Below are 20082 nucleotides of genomic sequence, written 5' to 3'. Positions count from 1 at the left end.
TTTTGAGTATCAAATGAACGTCAATGCCATGTGTGAAGTACCCTGGGAAAAAGAAAGACTGCCACATGGGAAGAGGGAGTGGGGTGTGTACAGAAGGAAGACAGAGTCTGCATGTAAATCATGCAGAATATAAGCAGCAAGGGAAACTGCAGGGAGAGCGGGAGCAGACCTACAGGAATCTGGAAAGGTCTGTATTTGAAACTGTGTCTCTGACTTGAGTCAAGGACATCCTGGGTTTCTGTTGAGTCTCCATCATAAGCTAGGCTGATCATCTGAGACACCCCAGGCCAAGGTGGACATGGAGGACGGAAAACAGAGAAAAGCTGACCTCACTGGTGTCTCTGCCTCTTTAATTGCCACATGAAGACAGGAAGGCACAGGGGGCATGGTGAGGAGCCCTGTTCTGTAGTGTGTGAAGCCATGTTACACTGGGATTGAAAACTGCTGCCCCCATTTTATGTATCAAGAATCCTTATCATCAACCAGGGACATTTTAGGTGCTGTTCCCATCCCTGGAGGTACTGAGTGTTGGGTGACCTTTATTTCATGGAAAAAAAAGTGTTTATTATAACGAATGCAGATGTCACAATTAAAAAGTTAAAAAAAGTTACCTTCTTAATAGTGTCAGTTTTTAGCTCTGCAGATTATTTGAATTTTGTTCTTTCCTTTTCTTTCTTTCTTTCTTTCAAAAAAGTCATACATTCACATGGCTCAGATTTCAAAAGTCACCAAAGGGTCGGAAGGGAAAAGTGACATTCCCACCCCATTCTCTACCTCTGAGGTCTCCTTGGAGGCGACCAGTGTAAACAGGTCTTTGTATCCTTACAGAAATATTCTCTGTCCATCCATGTTTTCATTTGGTCACAATTATATAGGACTAGAACTACTCAGAACACACGCAGAGGTCTTTCCTTTAAGTGAGCCAAGGTGAAGGGCTCTTTATTTTAGCCTGTAAAGAAACAGCAGTAATAGGAGCCAGTGTGACTGGGGGAGGGAGGGACGGAGGGAGCTCCTCTCTGTTCATTGGCAGATCACTTTGCACAAAAAGGAACAGTGCAGGGGATAGGATGGGGTCCTCCAGGGTCAGGCGCTTTTAATTTAGGACAGACCTGGTCTAGCTTTAAGGGGGATGGCTGAAGACCTGGTAAAGATATGGCAAAAGAAATCATGATTGACATGTGTGGCAGGGAATAAAGTTTCAATGTGGCAGATGAGGGCTTTCTCTGAAGAGGATGTTGTGTGGGATGCAAACTCTGGAGAAGCAAGCTGTTTTATGTAAGCCGCCCAAGGTGTATCTTCATAAAAGGGAGTCACCCCACAGTTGAGCTGTAGGGGTCCACTATCAAAGATGGACTAAAACAAGAGCTAGAGGATTCCCAGGTGGCAGGCCAGGAGACTGACAGTAGCAGCATGGGGTCCACATCTGGGAATTAAGATAGAATGGATCTGACATTTCCCAATGGGAGGAAAGCCCAGTTCTGAAGGTGGAACTTTTCAATGAAGTAGGGGATGGGGCAGCTGGCAAATCAGACAGCTCCACACAACAGAGGATCTACTGAACCCATCTGGCAAGGGGACAGTCTTCAAAAAGAACCTGGGAGAGGCAAAAGGGTATGGGCCTAGAGCCAGAGCACCTGGGCTCAATCCTGATTCTGGTGCGTCTTAGCAGTGTGAGCCTCCTTGCGCCTCAGTTTCCTAATAAAGATAATACAGAGGAATAATAATACTCTCATAGCGATGCTGAGTCAACCTATGATGAGGGCTTAGAACAATGCCTGACACATAGCTAACTCAATGCTTTTCAGCCATTACTTTTTTTTTTTTTTTTTAAATTAAGATTATTTATTTATTTGAGAGACAGACAGAGAGGGAGAGTGAAAGAGCACATGAGCAGGGGCAAGGGGCAGAGGGAGAAGGAGAAGCAGACTCCCCACTGAGCAGGGAGCCTGACCTGGGGCTTGATTGCACGACCCTGGGATCATGACCTGAGCCAAAGGCAGACTCTTAAACAACTGAGCCACCCAGGCGTCCCCAGCCATTACTATTTTTTTTTTTTTAAAGATTTTATTTATTTGACAGAGAGAAACACAGCGAGAGAGGGAACACAAGCAGGGGGAGTAGGAGAGGGAGAAGCAGGCTTCCCGCAGAGCAGGGAGCCCGATGCGGGGCTCAATCCCGGGACCCCGGGACCATGACCTGAGCCGAAGGCAGACGCGCAATGACTAAGCCACCCAGGCGCCCCGCCATTACTATTTTTAATAAAGGCCTGTTCAGGCCTGCTTTGCTGGCACAGAGTACTTGGTGAAGAATATGGAAAAGCAGAATCATAGATGGATTTCAGGTAGTGGTAAGAATGGAAAAGGGGAGTGCACAATAGCACAGCAATAACACACCAAGAAGCATGAAGAAAAAGGGTTCAGGGTGGGACTATTTCAGAGAAAAAAAGTCTTGCTGCAGGTCTATAGTGCTCAAAGCTAGACTGTATAGGGGAATGTCTCCTGGAGATTAAATGGAGAAAATTTAATTTCAGTTAAAGAAGCACTCTTTCTGTGTGTCCACTTAGAGCTCAACCTATATTGCTAAGGAGAGTGGCCAGGTTGCATAGAAGGAACCCAAGATCTGTAAGTCAGGAGACTTAGGTTCTAGTCTTGGCTCTGCCCTAAGTACCTGATGCCATATTGAGCCAAGCCAGTTAATAGCGGTGCCATTTTTAAAAGAAGGCCCAGAGCTAGTTCCTAGGCCTGATGAATATTTAACATACTCTGAGTCTAACCCAGGGGCAGCGTCTCAAGGGAATTCAAGAGTTGCCCCAAGAACCAGCCTCTCAAAAGAAATCTGTTAAAACTAAGAGCCTCTAGTGTTCCTTTCCTTTTCTCGAGGTCCCTTGCCAAAAGAAGCAAGATTTCTAAAATGCTGGCGGTGGGAGAAAGCCACTTTTTCTTTTCTCATCCATTTCAGAAAAGTTTGGGTTTTCAGTTATTCCTATTGATTGTCTAGATTGCTTCCAGATTAAAGTTGGAAGACCTAGTGAAAAAAAGTGAGATTTTCTAAAAGTAAATTAAGTTTGTTTTGCCCCATTCTCTGGGAGAAGGCTGGACAGGTAGACTGTGATCGTTCAGGTTAAAACTACCCTTTTAAACAAATACTGCCCAAAAGGGTAGTATTGGGTCCAACCAGGATTATGAAACACTGATTCACTAAACTCAAAGGACACTGGACATATGAATAGGCTGTCTCCCGTGCATGGTAACAGGAAGCTTACCAACCTCAAGTAAATGGCAAGTCAATTTGGATACTGGGCTAGGGGGATGCGCTTGGTTGTAAAACCACTGGTCCTGACTTTGCGACGCTCAGGGAAGGACCGGTTGGTTAGAAGAAAAACCTTGAGCTCTACAGCTGAGGAGATATGGCTTGTTTGCTCGTCAACCTGTCAGTCATTTTCCTTTTTCTAAAAAAAGAAAACAAAAATCTGAGCTCAGAAACACTGAATTCCGAGCTTTTTCCAGAAGTGAGGTCCTTATCTCTAAGTCTCTGTACTAACGATTCTAACCTGGCCTATCCGGCGCCAGGAAGCGCCCCCCCCCGCCCCCCCTCACCAGCTAGCCTGGAGGGGTCCGCACTGCGGGGCGCAAAGCAACAGCCCAGCTCCAAACCCAAAGGTTCTATCACCAGCCAATCGCGGGCTGGTGCCCCTCAAGAAAACCAGAAACACCTAAGGGGAGTGAGTGGCACTAAAGTCAGCCTATCCGCACGGCGGCAGCTGAGGGGGTGGGATCAGAATCAGCCAATAGTATCGAAGTAGTTGTTGTTAGGAGGGAGGAAGACGCCTGCGAGCGTGCGTGAGGCTGTTCCCGGGAAGGGGTGGCAGGAAGCTCGCGGAGCCAATGGCTGAGGCGGGCGGGCGGCGGCGCGCGTGCGCGCTGGGACATGGGGCTGCAGGCGGGAGGCGGGGAGGGTGGGGGAGGGGAGCGGGCAGGAGCGCGGTGGAGCTGCTGCTGCCGCCGCAGCCGCCGCCGCAGCGAAGAGGCCATGTTGTGTGGTGTGTGGGGCGGGGGGGAGGAGGAGGAGGGAGTAAAGCCGAGAGAGGAGACGGGAGAGAGACACCACACACACACGGCACAAGATGGCCGGAGAGGCAGCAGCACCCCAAGCTGTCAGGCGCTCCGCCGCGGCCGCGGGGCCCGCCGGCCGGCGGGAAGCTGCGCCCAGGCGGCCCGCAGGCCCGCGGGAGCGAAGCGGCCGCGGCTGAGGCGAGATGGGCCGCGCGCCGGTGTCGGAGCCCTTGGCAGAGGCTCCCGGGGCGGCCGGGCCCACGACGCCGAAAGCGCCGCTGCGGCAGCGGCCGGGGACGCTCCCCGGGGTCCCGGCGGCTCGACCCGGAGCGGGCGGGAGACTCGGGCGGGCGGCCCGGCGCGGAACGCGGGTGCGGGCGACCAGGAGGTGCCGACAGCCGCGCTCGGACCCGGTGAGTGGCTCCCCGGCTCCTTTTATTGTCCTTTGTCCTTGGGAGGAAAAGCAAAATGTCCTTGAGCGCGCGAGCAGGAGGGGGCGGCGGGCCTGGCCTCGCCGGCCGGCCCTCCCCGAGCGGCCCCGCCGGCGTCGCCTGCTGGCTCTCCGGGCGGGAAGCGCCGGGCGCCGCGGGGTCGGGGCCGGGGGGCGCGCGGGGCCCCGCGGCAGACCCCACGGGGGGCGGCCTCGCTGCCCGCGGCGGCCCGGCCGGGAAAGGGGCGGCGGCGGGCGACCGCAGGCGGGAGCCCGAAGGGGACCGCGCGAGGAGAGCCCCCTTCGGTCCGGGTGAGTTATTTTGATATTGAGGGGAAGGAGAAAAGAAGTCCCTTTCAGGTTCTCCAGCGGGGGAGCTTTTAACCTCTTTCCGGCGAGGTGGGAGCTCATCTTCATGGTCGAATTTAAAAGAACAATGGAAGCCTGACTACGTTTAAACAAAAATAAAACTTGTTTTTTTTTTTTTTTTTTTTCCCCTTTTGGGTGTTGGCTTTTAACTCTTTCAAAGCCGATTTTGAAAACGGCTGCAGTGTTACCGATGAGGAGGTACTTGAAGGTACTTGCTGCTTATTAAAACCTTTATGACGTTAAGGTTGTCTTTTAAAAATGCAAGTTGGAGAAGTGCCGCTGGTATTTCAGAAATTACGAAGATAAGTTTACTACACCGTCAAGGCTGTTTAATGGAAATAGGCTGTAATTTCGATGCTAGACGATGACGTTTGATTAAGGTAGTTTATTTTAGCGACAAATTACGCCAAGATTAGTTGACATTCTGATGTTCGAATAATGATTAAATATACTGCTTGGTACTTTTTAAAAGGTCATAAGGAGCCGTTATCTGTACCACACCTGAGTGTTAGAACGTACTTGGATCAGTTCCTGGACTTCTAAAAGTTGAAGTTCATCATTTTATTATTTTTAAAAATAACGTATGTTAGCACAAGCCATGGTCGACAAAACTTTTACAAAGGAATATTCTGACGCCAAATCTCTTTGTGAAGTTACTTTCTCGTAGTGTAAATATTAAAGTAGGACTGTTCTCGGTAATGGGCGATGAAGAGGAGCCATATTTGTTGCATTTGTTGCATGCATAAAAATCTAGATATGCTTAAAACGGAACAGTATTTTAATAATAAGTATTGCTTTCTCAAAAATTTGCAGAGTCCTGTATAGCTGTGAGTTTAAAAAAATCGAGAGGGGATTTAAGTTGGATGGTTTGAAGAACAAACCACAAATGCTCAAATCTTCGTGTATTTTAGAATATATTTGTCTTCATCCTGCGGTAGCTCTTGTGTTGTAAAGGTGCAGATCTACGTAAAAATAGTGTTGGGCAGATTTACGTAGTACCTAGAAAATCGAAGTTATTGGTGTAATCACCGTATTTCTGAAGGTATTTTTGTCAGTGAAATTGTTTAATGTTCTGAATAGCATTCATATAGTGCTACATGTTACATCAGTTGCGCATATCTTGATTTTACAGAATCTTGAGTACCAGTTTTGGTTTTTCAAAACAACATTTTTGAAATTTGTGAACACTGAAAGTAGTTTTAAATGTATATTCTGAATCTGTTTTTTCAGGCTCCTATTTTGAATAGTGAAATGCAAAATAATTGCTAGCAGTTTAACCTCATAAGATCTTTTTACGGGAGAAATGGGGGAAGGGAGAGACTGAAAATGTTCAAGACCCTGGTTTGAAATTGAATAAAGGTCATAGATACTACATGTTTCAGACTTGCTTAAAAGACAAAGCTAATATCCCACTTGGTGAGATCAAATAACTGTGGTTTAAAAATTTAAAGTAACCAGTAGCCATTTTAACTTCACTAATTTCTCCTAGAGGAGTTAATTTTTAATTGTTTATAAGTGTAAAAGCTATTTCTAGATGGTAATGGAAATTTTAAGATGATTTTAGTGTTTAAAAACGGTAAACTTTTCCTTTGTTTTGTGTATTGCCTGGCATCAAAAGAAAAATAAAAAACAAGGTTATAATCCTAAATCTGTCTGAAGATGTGAATTTTCTGTAGTTTATTTAATATCAGTGCCTTAATATCTAGTGTTTGTCCATGCCACCAAAAGATGAGGAAAACAAAGATTGATATATTATTGAGATAAATAACTGCAACCTTAAATGTAAAGGTGGTGTGTCGATGAGCCGTCCCTAAATTTGTCCATAGATCATGTATTTGGAATATTTTCTCATTGTTTCATTACTGAAACTTTGGCCAAGAAATGTTTAAAAATCAAAACATTGATATCATCTTTTTTTTTTTTTTAAGGTAACTTACAAGATTAAAATTAAATTTGGTTGATGATGGTTCTGAACAAATACAGCTCTTTTATTTGAGGTAAGACTGGGTAAATTTTTATTACTTTCTCACATAAAAATAAGCCTATTTGGTTTTTATTTTGCTCTCTGATAATTTATATTTCCAGTAAGTTAGTGATTATGAGTATGAGTAAACTAAATATCTGAAATAATTTTACAAAGCCTTTAAACCTCTCCATTGAATGAAGAGTATATGTGCTTAGCCATTGTAACTTAATGTGCCTTTTGAATAGTTTAAAATACTGAAGGTCTCTTAAGCCTTTGTTTAATTTTGGGATCAAGAAAAGGCTGATTATATTTTGAGAAAAACCATGAACCAGAGATACATTTTTTCTTTTTAATGCTCTAGTGTACTGTGCAAACTAATTTTTTAAGTATTTAAAGAAATGAATTTATTGGAAAATTTGAACTAGTTAGTATTCATAGTAGATTTTAGGGAAGAACATTTTAAAAATCAAGTTTTGAGAGCATAGATTTTAGTTTTTGTTTTCAATTACATAATAAAAGTTGTAAAACATTCCTACTTGCTATTTGTTGTTCCATCAATAAATTGTTTAGAATATTGGTGTGTGTTTTTTTTTTTCCCTCCCAAAAGGTATGCCATTTTGAAGACTGAGACCCATGGAGTTTTATCCTTGAGTATAAAGGAAATGTTTGCAAAAGTCTCTATTTTATATAGCAAGTAAGTAAATGTTTTATCCAACATCTTAAATTTAATAGCTACCAACATTTGCATAGGAAAACAACTAAAGTTTGTCAATGAAACATAAAATGTGGACTGTCTCGAAAAGGAGATGAGGAAAAAGTCCATCAAATTCCTTTACTTTAAATCAAAGCACTTTTGTGTTTTATTAAAACATTTGATATACGTAATTTATATCAGAGCAGTAAGACATTCAGTACTTTTTAGTAATATGCTGCTTCAGGATTATGGTTAAATCAGTAGTTGAGTTATCAGAATCATGTCTTTATAATCTGAAATTCTTTAGCCTTTTTTTTTTTTTTGATGACATAGATCATGTTTTTGAAATGCCCTAGAATTTTGCATTTGCTGATCTTCCAGTTCTTAAAAGAACTATATTTTTAAAAGTGAAGACACTTTCATATTTTAGTTCTTACTAATAGATTTAATATATTCATTTTACCTATTTTTGATTTTGTTTTCAAACAGGTACTAAAATGAGATATCTTACAGGAAACTAGAATAAAGCATCTATAATCTATAGCTTAGTAAAATTGTTTTTAAAGCATAAAAGGAAGAAATAATTTTCAACATGTATGGGATACTTTGACACCTTAAAACTAGATATGTGAATGAAAAATATACGTCTGCTGATAATTTTCAAGAAATGTTCTTTATGAGTTAACACTGAATGTGGAAATTACTGTCAAGCTAATGTTAGGAATTTAGCAGAGGAAATATGTATATATACTAAGAGATATCTTGGGAAATTTTAAGAATAGCCAAATAAGTAATATGAAGGCAAGTTTATCTTTGTCCTTGAAATGTGGAAAATCTTTTATCTCTTGGTGTTGGCTTATTGTATTCATTGAAGTAGGTGATAAAGGTAATATTTTTATTGTATTTGTTTTACCTTAATTCTTTTTATTCATTTTGCAATTTGATCACATTTGTATTTATTTTAGTATGCAAAAGAAAACTAAATGTTAAGACTTAAGTATAGTGTTTTTAAAGATCTAACATCATACAAAAAAAATCAAACATTTTTCATCGTAACCTTTAACACAAATGCCATGGTTAGGGTTTCTTGTATGGAAATGATAGGATATTAGATTAGTATTCAGATGTGCTTGGGCACTGTTATAAAAATTGAGAATTGGGCCTCTTAGACACAAATGTATGTGAAGTATAATGTGATTTTAAGTTTAAATCAGCAATAAATTTATAATGGGCTACCGATGGTGCAGTTTGACTCATTAAAACAAAAAATGAATGGTTGAAGGTTAGAAATGTTAAATGATGATTTTATTTTTTCCTCCAGTATCAATAAATATAAAAAAATCTAAATGATACAGTAATTTCTAAATTAATCCTCAATCTAATGGAGTACAGCTTCCCTTTTATCACCAATAAGATAAAGGATTATAGCAAATCACACTTTAAAAAGGTCTTGCATATACTTCAACTTTCATGATGATGCTTACATTCAGTGTTCTGATATTTGCTGCTTGGGCCAGGCTTGTGAAAATGGGCAATATATTTGATGGACAAAAGTAATGGACACGTGAGGGCAAATATAAATGTGAAACTATTTTAAATTACCAAATTTCATTAAAAAAGTAACATTTACTACCATATTTTGCTTGAGAACCAAAGTGACACTTAAATACTTGTTTTTATTTTGGCATTTTGAAGGAACTTTTAAATCATAAAAATCACCTATTGGATTGGTGACTAGGTTTCATTGCATTTGTTACTATGGTACTATTTTAAAAAGTACCTGAAATTCCAGAGAAATGAAAGCAGCCATGCCCGTAGTTAATTACAAGGTTTCCATGAACTACGCTATGACACTTAGCGGCTATATTGTATGATATAGATAACTTTGAATATAAATTTTCTTTCAAGTTGAATTAAGTGGTATTTGTAGTTTTTTGATTATTTAAAAATTTGGACTGGACAACCAATTAATATACTTTTTCTCCCCTGAGATATTTTTGTTGAGAGACATAAGGGGAAAAAGATAGTAAGAGGACATCTCCATCTTCAATAATGAGCGGTGTATGTGATAGAGTGGAGAATACAACTGTGATTCAGCAATCAGGAGAGGAACTTCTAAATGTAGACTAGCCCTGTAATCTTGACATTCACTATAGACCTTAGTTTCCTAACCTATAGAAAGTATTTGGAATTTCTAATCTCTTAAGATACTTTTAGCCCTTAATTGTGTGATTAAAAATAATAGTGAGGAGTACCTGACTCTTTTATACCAACTGGAGAGTAGGTTTTGTAATTTTTGCCTTAGAAATTATGTATGCTGTTTCTGTGAAGAATGGATTTGAATAACATGAGACCCGGGTGATACACTGTACCCGACTTTCATGATGGTATGCATTCCAAAATATTAATGTAAATGCAGATGTTGGAAGGCTGATTTTAAAAAATAGTTAAGGTGTGAAATTGTATTTAAACAAGTGAAATTTAGAATGCTGCAATAAAACATTGTTGGATTTTTTCCCCCTAATAATTATTAAATATACTTAAAATTTAGTGCATTTAATGTAACATTTGCATCTGGCTATCACAGTTATAAATGAGGATTTAGCATTTACATGCTTGACATATTGATTTAATTTCCTTTAAGAAATTTTTATGCTTCAAAGATAAATATTCTCATTTTACCAACTACTTTCCCCTTCTGGGTTGAGTGGCTCAATACAAACTTCTAATTTTCAAATTGGCTGTTATTTCTGAATGTAATTAACCTTTACAATTTAAATTCAAGGATGTTCTGAAGTTTATGAATAAAAACTATATGACTTGATTGTTTTCATAACATTCAAGTGGCATGTTTCCTTCAACTGGAAGAAGTTTTGATTTGTACATTGTACAAGCTAGATCTGTGTTTTGGAAAACAATCTTTTGCTTTTTGAAATTAAGCTATTTATTTGATAATGAATATTTCCCAAACAAGCAATTTATACCCTTAATGTGTACTGCATAGTAATCATAATCATTTTAATTTAGATGATTAAGATAGTTTGCTTAACTTTAATGGTTTCTGAGTTGACTTATGAATGTTAATGACTTTATTGCTAACCTTATTTATGTGGAAGATTTCATATTTCTTTCAAAGTGCTCTCAGATTTTATTCTTAATTTAAATGTAAAAATTGTTTTAAGGACTTCAACAGGTTAAAAGTTGACAAAATTTATATTTTAAGAAAAGCACAAATGGGCTAATAGAGATAAGAGTTTTTGTCTTTTAATATAAAAGGACCAGCAGTCAAATGTACATTACACTTATTAAATGAGAATCTATAATACTGCAAACTATTAAAGATAGGTAGGAATATGAGCAAAATTACCAACTTCTATAGTCTGCTTAAGCCAAACTTGGCTCTTCCCCACCCTTCTTTTTTTTTTTTAAAGATTTTACTTATTTATTTGACAGAGAGAGACATAGCGAGAGAGGGAACACAAGCAGGGGGAGTTGGAGAGGGAGAAGCAGGCTTCCCCGCAGAGCAGGGAGCCTGATGTGGGGCTCGACCCCAGAACCCTGGGATCACGACCTGAGCCACCCAGGAGCCCCTCTTCCCCACCCTTCTTAAAGGAATGCAGAGTACTACTTTCTCAGTTTTGGGGAAGGAGATGGTATGGTAGATTACACTGGTGTCAGTAATTTTTTTTTTTTTTTTAAAGATTTTATTTATTTATTAGGGAGGGAGAGAGAAACAGCATGAGAAGGGAGAGGGTCAGAGGGAGAAGCAGGCTCCCCGCTGAGCCAGGAGCCCGATGTGGGACTCGATCCCAGGACTCCGGGATCATGACCTGAGCCGAAGGCAGTTGCTTAACCAACTGAGCCACCCAGGCGCCCGGTGTCAGTAATTTTTGAAGTGGTGCAAAGTGAGATCCAAGGCCCATACTCTTATTTACAGGTAGCTTTTTAATCACATTGTCAGACCATTGTGAAGGATTTCCTTCAGACATTTCTTTTACCAATGAAAGTCAATTCCACCTTTCTCTTAGGAGTTATAAATCAGTTGAGTTCATTTGGTTGATTTAGTACTTGTTTTGTTAACAAACTATATTCCCTGTTAAGGTCAGATTAAATTTGGAAGCTTTAAATGAATAATGCCGTTTCTTGTAAATTGTTTCATTTGTTAACTTGGTGGGAGGATATTTTAGCATCTTAACTCTTAGAGGTAATTTTGAAGCAAATCTTTGCTGTATTTCTGATTATGATTAGTCAAAATGACTAAAGGGATTTAGATTTGTAGTATAATCAAGAACTTGCCTTATAATTTGAAAATTTGAAATTCTAGTCTTGAAACAGCATTTGAGTAGGTAACTTAAATCCTAAGTTATCCCTGGGGTGCCTGGGTGGCTCAGCCATTAAGTGTCTGGCTTGGGCTCAGGTCATGATCCCAGGGTCCTGGGACTGAGCCCCACATTGGGCTCCCTGCTCCGCGGGAAGCCTGCTTCTCCCTCTCCGACTACCCTGGCTTGTGTTTCTGCTTTCCCTCTCTCTCTCTCTGTCAAATAAATAAAATCTTTATTGTGCTAAGTATCCTTAAATTACTACACTTTTTTAAAGATTTTATTTATTTATTAGAGAGAAAGCGCAAGCAGGGGGAGGGGGAGAGGGAGAAGGAGACCTGCTGAGCAGGGAGTGCGACGCAGGGCTCAATCTCAGGACCCTGGGATCAAGACCTGAGTGGGAGGCAGACGCTTAACCGACTGAGCCATCCGGGCACCCCAAATTACTACACTTTAATATTGATCTTAAAACAGTTTTTTGATAGCTGTACATGTTGTTATAATCATACTTATGAGCAGAGTGAAAAAATACATACCTTTATTCAGAGGGCATTTGAAATAGTTTTCCATGTTTAGTTTATGGAGCATTTCCGTCTAACTAGTGAACAGCATGGATATGATACTTTTGTTATCAACTGTATTTTAAAAAGGGTTAGTGTTGCTTGAGTAGGTCTGTACAGTTGGTAATAAAAGTAGTTTGAAGTTTGGTCTAAAATTTCCTTTCTATTTATTTTAAAATAGTTGGATTAAAGTGCATGATGTGAAATAATATGATGGATAATAATGAGTGAGAAACATGGCCCTGCAAGTGGGTAATGGAAGTTTTCCTTTAGAAGTCTTGAAAGTGGGGGGTGGTACCTGGGTGGCTCAGTTGGTTAAGTGGCTGCCCTCCGCTCAGGTCATGATCTCAGGGCTCAGATCATGATCTCAGGGTCCTCGGATTGAGCACGTGGGGTTCCCTCTTCAGCGGGGAGCCGCCTTCTCCCTCTCCTCCCCACTTATGCTCTCTTCTTGCTATCTCCCTCAAATAAATTAAAAAAAAAGTCTTGAAAGTGGATTAGATGAACGACCAGAAATTAAGATAATTCTGTACTGTTAAGAAGTGATGTTGCAGTGGTGCCTGGGTGGCTCAGTCGGTTAAGTGGCTGCCTTTGGCTCAGGTCATGATCCCAGGGTCCTGGGATGGAGCCCCACATTGGGCTCCCTCCTCAGTGGGGAGCCTGCTTCTCTCCCTCTCCCTCTGCAGCTCCCCCTGCTTGTGCTCTCTCTCTGTCAAATAAAGTCTTAAAAAAAAAGTGATGTTGGGCTCTGTTGAACAACTAGTTCTACACCTTGATTGTTTTGATTATGCATTAAATCTAGGGAGACCAGATTTTATCTACTCTGTTGGAGTTCTTGGGGACTGAGACTTATGCATGGTTTTTATAGTAACTTACTCTACAGGTGAGCCTCTTACACAGCCAGATTTAAAATCCTTGGGGTTAAGAACTTACCTTCTGCTTGGACTGTATTGTTCATAAATACATACATGTCTTGGTCTTCTGGTGGATGATCCTTATTTTGAAGTTTTGGAATAAATCATGGCATTTTAGTAGTCTCTTTTTATCTTTTTCTATGCATAAAATTATATTCTTTTTCCTGCAGAAATGTGAATCCAGAGACTGAATTCTCTAAAGGGCCTGTACAACGTAGTAGATGTTGGTGGAAGCATTTAGTAAGTTTTATTTAATTTTCATGTTTAATCATGTTTTTAAATTTTCAATGACTAGAAATTTGAATAATTGAGTCAGTTGTAGAAACAAAGGGATTTAATGAAGCTCAAAGCAGTAAAAAAAAAAAAAAAACAAAAAACCTGGTTAGGTGTGTGTGAAGTTGATTAAAATTTTGTTTACTCCAACCTGTTACTTTCTTTAAACTCTGACAGAATGCAAAGTAACCTACATTTGAACCTACTTCCAGCATTTCACCCTAGATCTGGGTGTTGGTAAACTCCCCCCTATGTTTGTAAATAAAGTTTTATTGGAACACAGCTATGCTCTTTTATTTACACATTGTCTGTGTTTCCTTTCCCACTACAGCTGCAGAGTTGAGAGTAGTTGTAGCTAATGGTCACAAACCCTGAAGTATTTACTACTTTGTTCTGTAGAGAAAGCTTACCTGTCCTTGTCCTAGAGCCATCGCTTGCGTCAACTTAATCCTTCCTGTGTAGAACTCAGAAGCCTTTGGGTTTTATTTTGGTAATAGAACATACTTTTTAATGGATTTCAATGTAACAATTTTAAGAAATAAAGTAATTCTGAAATTTCCTTAAACCTGAAGGCCCAACAAAAAGTTCTTTTCACACTGAGGTTATGCTTTGATTTTAGAAGACTTGGTTACTACTACTGTGGAATAGTTATTCTAACCCCCAACATGAGAAGAAGTGGGAAGAGAGTAGAAATGAATTTGGATGAATTCTCCAAAGGATTTATTTATTACTGACAGAACTCTTTAGGTATGATTATTACATCCTAGCTGTTTCATAAATATTTTTGAATCACATTTGGGAATGTAGATTTTTAGATGATAACTTTGCTTCTAATTAGTACTTAAACTTCCATTGTATAATGGCTACTAGATCCTGCAAAAGGTGAAGTTCTGGGTTTTTTTGTTAGGTTTTGATGGGGATTGTGAGGGCAGAGATGAAAACTTTCCTAATGTACAATTATTGATCACATGTCTCATTTTAAAGAGATTAATTGCCTGGCACATAGTGGATGCTCAATAAATACTTGATTTATGGTGTATCATTTCTGTTAAACATTATTTGTTAACTAGTAGTTTAGGTCTAATTGGAAAACAAAAGTTAAATTCATTATTAAAATAGAAATTTTAATGCATTATCTATTTTTAGTATGTAAACTAAAACTTTGACTCAGTAAAGAGGAAAAAGGGATAAGAAACTACAACTTTCAGTCTCAACATGTACATGTTGTCAGATATTAAACTAATATAGGGACAGTGGGGAAGATTTCATTTGATTGTAAAACCTTAGATGATTCTTTTTCTTAGTTACCATAATTGATCTTATTCTCTGAGAGATCAACGGTTGGCTGGTGTTTTTCAAATAACTTTGTAGTTAGTTTTTATACCCACTGTATTTAGGACCCAGACTTACTAATATATTATAATCCTGTTGAGGATTCAAGCTACTTTTGGTAATAAGACAACCTGTGTGAGTTCACTATTAAATGTTTCCAAATTTAAAGACCAGCACAAAGGAGACTGAAATCAAGTCATAAGCACCAAGAATCTTAATTACATGATGGGAAGGATCAGTTTCTGCCCCTCATCGTTCTTTTATACTCTTTTGTCCCTTTGGTTTTGCAGTAACTATTTGAGTTTTAAAGTGATATAAGTTAACATTAATTTATTGTGGCATTATTAGAGCCATCCACTTTTTTTTTTTTTTAAAGATTTTATTTATTTGACAGAGACACAGCGAGAGAGGGAACACAAGCAGGGGGAGTGGGAGAGGGAGAAGCAGGCTTCCCCTGGAGCAGGGAGCCCGATGTGGGGCTCAATCCCAGGACCCTGGGATCATGACCTGAGCTGAAGGCAGACGCTTAACGACTGAGCCACTCAGGCACCCCTAGAGATATCTGCTTTTAAAATTAAGAACCATTAATCATTTCTTTTTCCTTGTACTCCTCCTTGTCCCCTACATTTTTTGTTGCTATTAAAAATGGGAGTTGCTGGGAAGTAGAGGTAAGGAGATTGCTTATGCTTATTTTAGGGGAGCCCCTCGTAAACCGAATTCAGTAATGAATCGCATTTCAACTGACAACTTCACTTGCTTGCATTTCAGCTAACTTTATTTTACAACATCCAGTGATTTTGGAGCAAATTTACTGAATTAGAATTTAAAGAGGAGACCTCCTTGCTCAATTTTATAATCTTAAATTTCTGGATGTACAATATTTAGGGATTTTAAGAGATAGCTGTTAGTACCTTTTATGGAAACCTTTACTTTTGCTTTCGGGAATTTGATTAGAACAAACAATTTTCTTTAAAAAGGAGATCTAAACTATGAACAGCAGAGTAGAAAAATTCTCCTACCTGCTCATAGAATAAGCTTGAAGCCTCTATGTAAAATACACAAAAGATCTAGGTCTGTTTGATGATGGAATTCTAGATCAAACCATCATCTTTTCTGTATGTCTGCAGTAATTCACAAGTTACTGAGAGATGTGTAGTAGGGCTTTGATATCTGAACCCTACTCAGTTTTCTGTACTGATCTTATTTTAATGCAAGATTAAATTCTCTTTAAAGCAGAAAGTGTCTTTAAATAATTGACCCAATTTATCCAATGGATTTTTCAGAGGTCTTGTTGCTACTGGAATGTAAATTATTTTGAGTAGTAAGTTTAGTTTGTAGATCTCCATGTACTTTGGTTGTTGTTATATGGGGAATAATAGCTAGATAACATTTATTGGGGTCTTTCTATATGCCAGGTAATGTAAAAGCTATAAATGTACTAATTTAATTCTCACTACTGCCACATGAGGTAGGTACTACTGTTTCTATTTTACACATGAAGAACTGGATTTTGTTACTAAGAAAATATCCAGGCTCACAGAACTCATGCCTACTTTCTTTTTTATTTTGTAACATAAATTTGCTTATTTGCAAATTTAGTTTTTTCAAGAATTTGGAATTCCATGAAAATAAATGCTACTTACAAATCCCTCATTGGTTTTTTAAGGTATTTTGATGCTTGACTGAGCACTTTTGCCTATTAACAAAATTCTCACTTTTTGCTTTTCATTGGCTTTGTAGGCATGCAAGACTGACATGACTTTTTAATGTCACAAGAGTTGTCTGCTCTTGTAGCATTTGTTTTCTTTTTTTAGTCACCTTAAACATGTTACTAGAATGATCAATATACTAGTATTTTCTAATCTCTACTGTCACACAAACTATTGCATTTTATTAATTTTAGAATGATTTTAATGTCATTAGGTTTTCTTTTGAAATTAAAATAATGATTTTAAAAGGAAATTTCAATATCCTGGATAAATTTTATCTCTTGTCCTGTGGCAAAAGAATATAAAGCATTGAATTTATCATTTAATGTACTAAACAATAAATTGCACCTCTAGCCATTGAAATAATTACAGCTTGTTATCAATACATTAGTGTCATTGATCCATAATTGTGTTTACATCCCCAACTTCATTTAGAGCTTGATCTTGCATTGTAACGATAGAGATTGGGGAGAAATTATAATAAACAGTGCAAGAAAAATGGTATTTTTATCTTTATACTTATACATAGAAATATACCTTAGTTTTAGGGAATGAAGATACTTTATTGATATGAAGAATGAATGAGTTCTTATTTTAGGGTGGAGAGAAATCAGGAAAGTATGTTAAGGAGAAATATCTTGCATTTGATGTTTATTACTGATGTTGTGACACATTTTTAGTCGTATTTTAATATGAGTGGCAGTGTCTCTTGGTTATCAAGTAGTTTACTAAGTTAGATATTTATTTTGTATATGTAGACAACAAATCCTAATTATAGTTTAGGAGATAAGATTTAACTACTTGAAGAGCAAAAATGCCTTATATTTAATAATCTCCTAGTCAGCCAGACTTTATGTCTACAAATTTAGTTTGAGAGCTGCAAAATTGGTAGAGAAGACCAGAGTTAAAACTTATTTTTGTAATTATGTTTGCTCATGATGGATCAGGATCATTTATTTAATAGAATATCCTGGCTTCCCACTTAATCCCTTTAGTTCAAATTATTTAAGTAATGGATTTGTTTCTCTATTAGTAACATTTGATATTTTGGCAACAGGAGTATTTTACTTGTATTTAATTTGAAAGCTGATAGCAATTTATGGCAAATATCATATAGGCCAGGTAGGTATTTTGCATTTTTGATCATTTTTTTCCTAGTTGCTACATATTTCCTGTATTCTCAAATAAGTAGCTGAAGATGGTGGTATCTCTATTGGCCCTTTGTGTTATCTAAGCAAAATTAATTAACATCTGTTGAATTGGAAAACTATGCTGTTACCCACTGCTTTGGTGTGTGGTTTTTTTTTTCCCCCTTAATCTCAAAATTCTTTTCCATAATTAGTTTTATTTGAAGAAGCTTGGAAAGTTTTCTGCATTGAGATTTAGAATCCATAGTGTTGGTGTAATTTAGCTTTCCAGGATTTTGAATTTGAATTTTTGTTTTTACTTACCATATTGACAGTGTAACAACATTAAGTATGTAAAATTTGACTGTTCACTGCCACTTTTCTATAGTTACATATGTATCTGTGACAGTAGAAGAACTTTGTTACAGTTTGCGGTCTTGCCATGATTCTCCTTGAGAAGTGTGTGCAGTGCATACAATTTTAATATACTACAGTTTCATAGTTTAAAGCTGTTACAAAATTAAAACTTTGTGTATGGTAAGAGTATCTTCAAGGTGGGTGGATGTTCTCTGTTTGAAGGAGTAAGATTATTGGTATTCCAACAGCATTTTTTTCTTTTAATGTTTTCATCAAGCACCCAGTCAGCTTGAAGAGTCTCAAATGGACCCTACCACTGAGAAAACAAGATGGCAGTCCACTATGGGGAATTGAGGAAAATGGATTAATACAAGAGTGCTGTGATAATAAACAACCAAGACAGGGTTCTTTTAACATGGATTTCATGAAATGAAGACATAGGTTTCTTACCCAGCACAAATGGACAGTGGATTTGACTTTCTAAAGACTTTTTGTATCACTAAAACAAGTACATTTTTGACATTTGGAGAAGAAAGATGGCACATTAACACAGATGTTAGTTTGTATACCTGGAAGTTTTTGCAGTTTGACTTGTATTGGTATGATTTTGTGGAATGTTAACTTTAATAAAATTTCTAACACTTTAAAATTTCTCAGTTTGGGCTTTTTTTTTTTTAAGCTGAAGTTTCATTAAATGTTCAATTACTGCCTTAACACTTTGACCTTTACAGTTCCCCAGCAGTAAAATGTACTGAATAAAGCTGGTAAAATGGAAATGGTGTGCTGGAAGATGTTTTACTTGGTTGAATAAGATTTGTCTTTTTTCACAAAGTTGTGGAAATTCATTTGTGCATTAAGAGATGGTTGTTTGATTGAAATGCCATTTTGTGCTTTCTTGAAACATCTTGGAAAATAACTTACCAAGGGATAATAATAGGAATTTTAATTTGCCATGAGATTGTAATGAGCTTATAAAACAAAATGCCTTTTGCCTCAAAATTCAGGATGAGTTATAAAATATTTTTATGGGTTATTTTGTGTTGATGGAAAAGGTCTCTTTTACCCATGCTTTTTAATACTATGTCTTATAGTAGAATATTCATCTGAACATTTAAATTGATACCTCCTGTTGTTTTAATGGTTAATATCAGGGGAAGAGGTTGGATTTATATGGAAGTGTCCTTAGGGTATTCATAAAGGGACTTAAAATTTTGGTGGCAATCATGTCTATAATACATTTTAAATAAATATGAAATAGGGCTTTTATCTTGTATTTTTCTTAATCTGTTTAGGAATTTAGAATAAATAAATCATGCCGTGTCATAGATTATTGTTTGAATTCTAAGTGAATGCTGCTGTTCCATTTATTGATAATTGATTAATACCAGTTTTAGTAACTTATAAAGGTGGGGTAGGCTTCATTTTGATGGACCAGATGACTTGTTGATTATATTTTCCCATTATACAGATAACAAGGAAGAGTTCAGCTTGAATTTTTTTTTCTTTTGGTGAGAAATAATCATTTTGTGTGATTAATGTCAAATACCATAGTGCCCACATCTCTGATCAATACATATGCAATATTCTCATTGACTGATTTGAGGTGGTTGGTCTGTATAAATCAAAAGTGGAATTTTGGATTTTGATTTTGGTAGTAAATTTATGTTTTGTAGAAAGTACAGAATTGAAACTAGGTTTTGATTATGGATTTTTACTACCTAGATGCAACATTGTTGCTTTTGTTAGGTATAAACCTAAAATGGATTTCTTCAGTGAGGGGAGGACATTGTACTGGCATACTATAATGTTAGGTGAGGAAAGTTGAGTTTTTTGGATGTGTGAGTGTTTTCTGGGGTGCTTGTTGAGAGAAATGTATTAAATTATTTGTTTTTGGCATTAGTGGTCATTTTGTTTCCAAAGATCTCATGGTTTTGGTATTTAGGAGAATTTGCCCTATGACATTATTTTGATAACTTGCCA

The 20082-nt window shown here is 37.8% G+C and overlaps 1 long non-coding RNA gene across 4 annotated transcripts; it reads left to right on the top strand.

Annotated features, from left to right (window-relative positions):
• The first annotated feature begins 4115 nt into the window (after positions 1-4115).
• Positions 4116-18754, top strand: LOC118023021. Of its 4 annotated transcripts, none has more exons than XR_004682634.1 (5): positions 4116-4465; positions 6780-6848; positions 7425-7511; positions 13475-13544; positions 14197-15334. It is a non-coding gene; the product is annotated as an uncharacterized LOC118023021 (long non-coding RNA). The 4 variants fall into 4 exon arrangements; XR_004682633.1 differs by lacking the exon at positions 14197-15334 and adding an exon at positions 18380-18754 and having other exon boundaries at positions 4124-4465; XR_004682635.1 differs by lacking the exons at positions 4116-4465; positions 14197-15334 and adding exons at positions 4709-4794; positions 18380-18754.
• The last annotated feature ends 1328 nt before the right edge of the window (positions 18755-20082 follow it).

The sequence above is a fragment of the Mirounga leonina genome, unplaced genomic scaffold (genome assembly GCF_011800145.1).
Source record: "Mirounga leonina isolate KUSES-001 unplaced genomic scaffold, KU_Mleo_1.0 Mir_178, whole genome shotgun sequence".
NCBI classification, from domain to species: Eukaryota; Metazoa; Chordata; class Mammalia; order Carnivora; family Phocidae; genus Mirounga; species Mirounga leonina.
Note: the sequence above shows the minus strand (reverse complement) of the source record. Positions and strands in the feature narration are given on the sequence as shown.